The sequence below is a fragment of the Triticum aestivum genome, chromosome 3B, assembly GCF_018294505.1.
Source record: "Triticum aestivum cultivar Chinese Spring chromosome 3B, IWGSC CS RefSeq v2.1, whole genome shotgun sequence".
Lineage (NCBI taxonomy): Eukaryota > Viridiplantae > Streptophyta > Magnoliopsida > Poales > Poaceae > Triticum > Triticum aestivum.
The window spans coordinates 6,277,439-6,285,976 of record NC_057801.1 but is presented as its reverse complement, the minus strand read 5'-3'; the positions used below and the strand labels follow the sequence as shown (position 1 = coordinate 6,285,976).

At 41.1% G+C, this 8,538-nt stretch overlaps 1 long non-coding RNA gene across 1 annotated transcript; it reads right to left on the bottom strand.

Moving 5' to 3' along the window:
- Positions 1-584: 584 nt before the first annotated feature.
- On the bottom strand, positions 585-1,236 carry LOC123064268 (uncharacterized). Its single transcript, XR_006430657.1, has 2 exons — positions 1,120-1,236; positions 585-1,035 (listed from the first exon to the last, which is right to left on the bottom strand). It is a non-coding gene; the product is annotated as an uncharacterized lncRNA (long non-coding RNA).
- Between the last annotated feature and the right edge of the window lie 7,302 nt (positions 1,237-8,538).

The following is an 8,538-nucleotide window of genomic DNA, read 5'->3' as shown; positions in this document are numbered from 1 at the left end:
ATATTGTTTGATGGTACCGGTGGAATAGTTGTCTTGTACAATATCGATTTATCGCATGTGGAGTAGCACTCGTAGTCAAGCCCCGGGGATATAGGTGTTCACACTGAACCTCGTCAACAAATATTGATGTCGAGATGTTATTGTTCGTCCCTGGATGATCGACCCTGCCCTTCAGATTTCAAACAAGTATCGCATGCCGTGTGTGTGTGTGTGGTGAGTGGGGAGGAGGGATGGGGGCTACCGACATGCAGAGACAATTCCTTTCTCCTTTACATTTTTCTCCACAAATTGGATCGGATGGAAGAGACATTATGCTCCAAAACATGTTTAAGTAGGAATACTTTTGTCATGGATTGTTGAATTTTATCCATCTTCTTACATGCTTATTCATTAGTAAAAAAATGTTCAAGCGACGTGCATAATCAAATTGTTTGTGGTTCATGCTCCAGATCCTGAGCATATGCACTTCTGATCACTCAACATTATCAGGTCTATAAAAATTTCACCCGGAGCTAAAATTCACTTTATCTCACCTCTCAATTCGGCCAAAATATCGGAACATTCACTTGAAACTCAACAAAAAATTTGGAAATTCTGAAAGTACTTAATTCTAATGTGCTATTCTGAATATTTGTGTCCACTGGAATTCCTGATATTTAATGAATTCCACGGACATCGCGGACTAAAGCTATAACCATAAAATTCCTCTTTTTTGTCTTGGCGTGTGAACTCTGAGCAGCATCTTCTGTAATCAAGCATGTGTCGTCTGTTCAGCTAATTAACATGGGTAGTAAATGGTGAATTGTCTGCGGCTGGCCTGCTGCGCAACTCAAAAGTAGGAATTAGCAAAGCTGTATTACGTCGGGCTGCCAGGACCAGGAGGAGGTACATCTGCTGCTGCGGCAGGAGAAGAAGGAATCGGCGGCCGCAGTGACGGGTTGTCGCCTTTGCAGGGATAATAATCTGGATTGCAGACACGACTACCTTTCAACCCGTTCGCTATGGGAGCCGGAGGTTTTCGCCACGGCCTTCCACCTGCAGGCGCAACGTGATCACATAACAGAGAGTTCAAAGGAGGCATGGAGATTCACAGACATGTGATTAGGCATGCTAAATTACCTCCATGGACAAGCTCAACTTGCGCAGCACACAGCATTAGTACAGCCGCTGCAACGATCGCCAAGCGTCGGGATGCCGGCTTCCACATCTTTAGTTAATCTCTCTGTCTCAACTACATGTGATTGTGGGGAAATGTTTCATGCTTGCACCTGTATATATATAGCTTGTTGGTAACTAGCAGTGCCTAACTGACCGTCACTTCTGAATGCGTCAACCATGACTGCACGTGAGCGACACGCGAACCTGCAAGTGCGAGAATCACTTGGCAGGCTCCACTATCTCCTCTAATGGTCAAAGTCATATGTTTGTCAACACAAGTGTAGCGAAAATAAGCGAAAAAATCGAGTAGGTATTCGTTGCTCTTACTTTCCTGAGTGGAGACTAGTGGTCGGAGTGGGATTTATCCACATTTTACCTTTTGTAAGCAAAGTCTCTTTTCCACCCATACATTCCAATTTTTCATGATGAAAATGTAGTGGGGAAACAACTAGAACTTTTTGTATACGCTAGGAACATTTAGGTAAGGATCTCAGGGAAATACCTTCTCAACAAGCAAATTTTTTACTATTGAAAACGTCTTAAACACTACAGTGTACAGGTTTATATATTTTATCATCTTATCCATTTAGTCAGGTTGTTTAATTACAATTTCATACTCGCCTTTTTGAGATTTGATTAAGATGTCATACACACTTCGACCGTTCCTACACTGCAAAAGTTTCAGGCGAGATGAATTAAATAAACTATAATGTGCAAATCTAACCGTAGAAAGAAAGTGTTGGCAGAAGTCGAAAGGTAATAAAGAAAAAAAAATAGTGAGAAGATTATGTGGGCCCCCGGAAAGATAAACTCAAGAGCACATCATAGAAACTATATCATAAGTATTTTTATAGGGGTATATCATAGGTATTTGACATACTAGAGAATAGTAAGCAAATCATTTTTTTTTCTATTTTGGCCAAACGCATATTTTCTCGACAAATAAAACGGAAAAGAAAAATTAGGATTTTTATTAAAGTTGCTTCAGCTTCCGTGCAAGTTGACCTCCTTGGTTTGAATTTGGGATCAATATAATCGTGATAACGAAGAAGCACTATCAATTGATGCTAGTGCTGACAAGCTAGTTATAAACAGTAGAACACTGCCACTTACGGCGGCCACATCAATTTGAGCTCACCAACCATCGAATCATGCTATTGGATACTCCAAATCTACTAGCAGACCCACTGCTCGAGCTGTCGAGGATGTACCTCTTTCAACGCGTGTTACGAACTTATAGCTGCAATCAACTCAGTCGATCATAACCGGGTTGCTATTGTGCCAACGGCACAAAAGCTTTACGTCACTTATTGCGAGGTGGAAGATAAGCATCGCCTCAAGGAGTTTTCTTTAGTGGGCCAGCCTAGTGGCATAGTTTTAGAAAGGTTCTATAGACAGATATGAACCAGTTATAGAGCCCTACGTGTTTTTTTTTCTTCCATGTCTTTCATTTGTGTTTTTCTCTTCCTTTTTTGCTTTTAAATTTTTGTTGGTTTTATTTTTTAGTTTTCTCTTTATTCTTTTCTATTTTATTTTTATATTTTTCTATGCATGTCTACTTTTTCTGGTACATGTTTTCCTTTTTCCATATAAACATGGAACATTTTTTTTGATACACGTCGATTATTTTCCACTAACCCATAAATATTTATTTTTCAAATGATGCAGACATATCTTGGAAGCCATGAACATTTTTTAAAATGTCACGCAAAATATTTCGTATGGTACGGACATTTTTTTCCTAAATTATGCGAATAGTTGTTTTTACATTGTATAAAAAATGCTAAAAATTGACATTTTTCTTAAATGTCACAAACGTAGATATGAATGATGCAAAAACTTTTGGTCTGAATACCATCAATTTTTTACATGGTCTGAACATTTAAAAAAATCATGAACATGTTTTAATTGTATTAATTTTTTTATAGAAGTTGTATGAGCACATTTTTTGCACTGGAAAACATATTTAAACCCGTGATGACCTTTTGAAAAATTGAAGCACAATATTTTCATATGAAGAAATAAATATAAAAGTTACACCAAACAATAAATTGCTGCCAACATTGACCAGGTAGTGATCATACGTCCAAGTAATTTTGTATTTGTGTTTTTCTAACTTCCGGTTGGATTTCGAAATATCCTTACTATATCTATTGTAAAAATCACTTTACATACAATAACACGTTAATTGTTCCTAAAAATACATGTTAATTATGTGATTAGCACAGATGTTGATATTTGGTATGATATTAATTGCATGCTAAACATGTTGAGCGCTCACAACAACAACAACAACAACATCATCAACAAACAACAACAACAACAACAACAAGGGGCTGGATCGCACATTGTCGGTTGCAGCTTCAGGTTTTGTGAGTTGGTTTAATCCTCATGCACAAGTGGTGAGCGCAGCAACACAGTCCGTCCAGGACAACAAGATCCACGTAAAAATCAAGCTCGGCGTAAGTACGAACATACCCCCTCTGTTCTTTCAAGAGTGTACTTCCAACTTTGTTGGAAAGTTAAACTTTTTTTTATGTTTGACTGTATTTATACAATAGTACACCAACATTTATGCCATCAAATTAGTAGCATTTGATTTATGATAACATATATTTTCATCATACTCCTATTTGGTATCACAAATACTAATATATTTTTGCACAAACTTGGTCAAACTTTGAGATAATTACTGATTTCTATATATTCGAGGGTAGAAGGAGAAGGATACAGTCAGTACTTTACCAGGGGTGCCGCGGCCGAGCACACTAAGGCACAGCATAGAAGGATAGCCAGCAGGAGAGCAGCACTACTCGCGTTGTAGGAAGAAGGACGCTCCATGATCATGTCGCAGCGCTTTTCAGACATCCTCTTTCCCGCTTCTTAGTTTTTACGTGGAAATGTTGGGACGACGCACAAGATTTTGGTGTGATCTGTTCTTGGCCACTCGTGTTTCTTAATATACACTCTTCGTCAACAATCAGGTCAGAGGCATGCTTTTTCCAAGTGGTTACCTGCTTAAATTTCTCCAGAAGTGTCTTTATATTTTCACTTTTTCCCAGTGCTGGTTTCCTCATATATAATAGTACAATGCACTCATGACTTTTGACCAAATGGTCATGTCAATATAAATGACCCATTAACAAAATAACTTTTAATAACTATTCGGCAAAATCTGTCATTATAATTATTTAAAAAATATAAGAAATACTTTTTATTTTGACTTATTGGTTATATTTTTTCTTTTAAAATGAAAATGTATGTGTACATATTCACTGCCACCATGACGTTTTGAGATTCGATTCACACTACTTTCAACTCGGAGCCATCTTTTTTTGTATTTTCAAGAAATCTGAAAATCTCAATAGATAGGACCCATGATGTAAATATATTTTTATGGGAGCTACTAAATTGTAAACCCCTCCAGAAAAAATAATGAGTCATAAACAATGCACTTACTCCTCTCTCTCTCTCCCCTTCTCTCTCTCTCTCTCAATAGTTTCAAATCAAGTTGTAGTCTAAATAAACTGATGAAGGAAAACATACAGTGGAGCAAAGATTTTTTTCCGGCCGAGAATTACGGAAATTAGCCAGTTGCCGGCTCTTCCGCCGCTGCTTCCTGAGAAAAAGTACTACCATTCGATTTTATTTGAATATTTTGAATTTGAATTGTACAATAGTGTCAAATTTGGATGTATCGAACTAGATTTCCGAATTTGGAATTGATGGACGTGTACTTAAGAAGACGTATGTACCAAACCTCCAGAATATAGAACATGAGGTGCGGTACGAGACGATATTCTATTATCTACGTATTTTAAGTTATCCGTGTGGCAAAACACTACGAAATACTAAAATATCATTTAAAAATAACAGATTTACAGTATAGGGATATTACAGGCTTTTTCGGGTATATCAGATTATAAGCTAAAGACGATAAGCTGAAAAGAACTGGATGGCTTGTTCTTATTGGCTAATTTTAACCACACTTGTCAAGGCTTATTGTCACTACAACTTTTGCATAAGCCACGGAACTGGCACTATCTATGGCTTCCAGCAGGAGCTGCGTCTCTTGCAACTGCTGGAGTAGGAGGAAGCGGCGACGACGGCGATGGGTTGGGGTCGCACAAGGGGTACCTGCCCCAAGGGACAGCGGTGGTTGTGACCCTAGTGAGCTGTGGGAGGCCAAGGCGCCCCCAACGTTCTTCCATCTACAGGAGGTATATCTACTGGAGGGGTTGGAGGAAGCGGCGGTGGCAGGAAGCGGAGGAAGCGGCGGTCGCAAGGGGGCTTATTCCTATAGCAGGCATGTCTACTCCAGTTTGAAAAAGGAGCCGGAGGTTCCCGGAACGGCCTTCCACCTGCAAACACATAAAGAGATATCCATCGGTTCGCACGTACGTGATACGTACTGTAGTCTATATCAACCACATCAGAAAGTTGTGAAGTCATGGATATTCACTGTCATCCGTCTATGCATGGCTGGTTACCTCCCTGGACAAGCTCGACCTGCAAGGCACACAGGATTAGTGCAGCTGCGACGATCGCCCCGCATCGTGCGGACGAGGAAGATGATGTCACCGGCTTCAACATAGTTGGTGGATCTCTCTGTTTTAATTGTGGACGGATGCTTCATGCTTGCATGTGTCTGTATATATACATATATAGCTTGTTGGTAACCTTAGTTTGTAAGTGACCGTCACTTCCGCATGCAAAAACGCACATGCATCCGGTCCACTTACGGGGAAGCAAGGACGACTGCGCGTCAATGAGACGTGTCGTTTCACTAATGCTAGTTTCTTCAAGAAAAAACGCGTGAGAGGAAACAAGTGGAGTAATAATTAATGTCCGCGTGCAAACTGCGTCTGCATGTGTGACTCTCAGCAAAGAACAACTTCTTCAATCCTCCGGCAGAGTTTCAATGTCAAAAACGCACTTATATTATACTATGGGGCGGAGGGAGTAATAATCAATTCATTCTTTTCTGAGACGTAGCCTGAGTGGGATTTGTCCAGGTTGTACCTTCTCTAAGGGAAGTCTTTAGGTCCATCACTATTTAGTGATGTATATTGCACTTGTGCATTTTTACCAAACGGCATGCACTAAGTAACACTGGTGGAAAAAAGGCCTTTGGTCGCGGTTCGCAACTGCCATTAGTCGCGGTTGCGCAACCGCGACCGACCGGGCGCGACTAAAGGCCCCCCCCTTTAGTCGCGGTTGCTTAAGAACCGCGACTAAAGGCCCGTCCACGTGGGCGCCAGGTGGCCGTCGGGGCGGAGGACCTTTAGTCGCGGTTCTTCTGGCCAACCGCGACTAAAGGCCGCCGCAGGTTTAGGGTTTTAGCCCCCCCCCCCCCCTAAACCTCCCCCCTTAAACCTGTTTTCTGTTTAATTTGTATTGTTTTATTTCTTTTGTGCTTTATTTTAATTTTGAAGGAGTTTCATATATTCTACGGTACTACATACATGCATATGAATGTACAATTTCAAATAAATTTGAAATTAGAACCAAAAAGAATTCAAGAGGAATATACAATATATATTCAATATCATCGGATGACCATATACAATTTTGAACAAGTTTCCATACATGATTTAATGCATATAAAGTTCTACGTCCTCGTAATAGTGTTCTCCTTTAGGATGGAGGACTTCCCTGCTGAACCATCCAGCTAGTTCCTCTTGAAGTGGTCGGAAGCGAGCTTCTGGACTAAGCATCCACCGGAGGTTATTCCTCTTAGCATTGGTATCACTCGGAACCCGCTCAGAGGTGTATCTCCGGATCATCTCACAGACATAGTATCCACATAGATTGGTCTCCGGTGGCTGAATATCCCCAGCATTCTTAGCCTTTAACATTTTGAATTCTAGCTCTTTTTTGAATTCACCGACCTTTGTATCTACGAACCGTCTCCAAACCCTACGAGGCAAAGAAAATTAAATGAACAAGAGAGTTATTAATTAGTTACTTGATATTAGGAAATGAACGAAATAGGCCGATCGATATAGAGCGCAAATGAATGAAAATAATTACTTCTGCAGCATTCTTCTCATGCCGCCCCAAAGCTTTGGATCCATATTCACAGAGTCGTGGACGAGACATTCTGAGGTGTTAACTTTAATTACTAGCAGAATCCAGTGGAACCTGCGGACACGATACATGCACAGTACGTCATGCATAACTCATCGATTAGCCGGCCACATACCATGCATGGAGTAAACAAAAGAGAATGTGCTCAAGACAGAAACACTCACTCAAAATGGTAAGGAAATAGAATATCACTTTTGAGTTCCTGCTTTGTAAGAAACTGCCACAGGTCTGCCTCCACGTCGGCGGGGTAACGCTCCAACACATGTCCATTAACGATGTGTGGGTCAATGAACCCAACATCATGGATGTTCCTTACTCTGCATTCCTTAATCTTCATTCTGCATGTATAATAGCGGACACAACAATATAGTTAGGACATATATATAGTGCAGGCAATATGAACGAGATGGGGTAGAAATTAATAAATCACTTACAGAACGTAGCAACTGATGATAGATTTATCGAGCTCGCGCAGATTGAAAAGCTGGAACAATTCACTCAGTTCAATTTGTACATAGTAATGTTTGAAGTGATGCTCATGTCTAACTTCCGCATAAATATATTCTTTGGCGTTTTTATTTTTTATGTAACCCTTGTACCATTTCAGCAGACCTTTCATTTGTGGAGGTAGATCCTTTTCCTCCGCAGGCTCGACGAGAGGCCCATTCTTGACATATGTAATTACTACCTCCTTCACTGGCGCCTCATCAAGGCCTAACAGTTCACGAAGAGTAATACCTAAGTTGGCCGCTTGTTCTCTGGCACTCGTTACAGTCAATCCCTGTGCTGCCGCAGCTTGTATGATCTCGGGGTCATCCGGACAGAAGGCTTCCACTATAAGCGGGGCAATCGATTGTTTAGTTTGTTCCCCGAGCTGGGCAACTTGTTTCCCGCTTTTTTTACTTTCGGCCTTCTCCCGCTCTTTGTTCTCCTTGAACATGAGTGCCTGCCTGCGAAGTTCACGTGCATAGTCGTTAGGCAGATTCTTCGCGGCTTGGGACGGTGTGCTCAAAAATGACTTAGCCCACTTCTTTTGCTCATCAGAAAATACTGGCTTGGGCTCGGGCTCTGTTTTCTTCTTGCAGTCCGCCTTCCATTTCTCCAAATCAGCAGCCGCGGCCGCGTCGACTTCCTCGGCACTACGTTCCCAAGGCCTTGTGGGGAGAGGCTTCAGTGATGGCTCCGGTACCTTTGTGGTCTTAGGTACATAAGGGTCCGGGTTAATAATCCAGGACTGCTTCTGCTTCTTGCCGGAGGGAAGGGCGAATACGCGCCGCAATAGGCGCGATT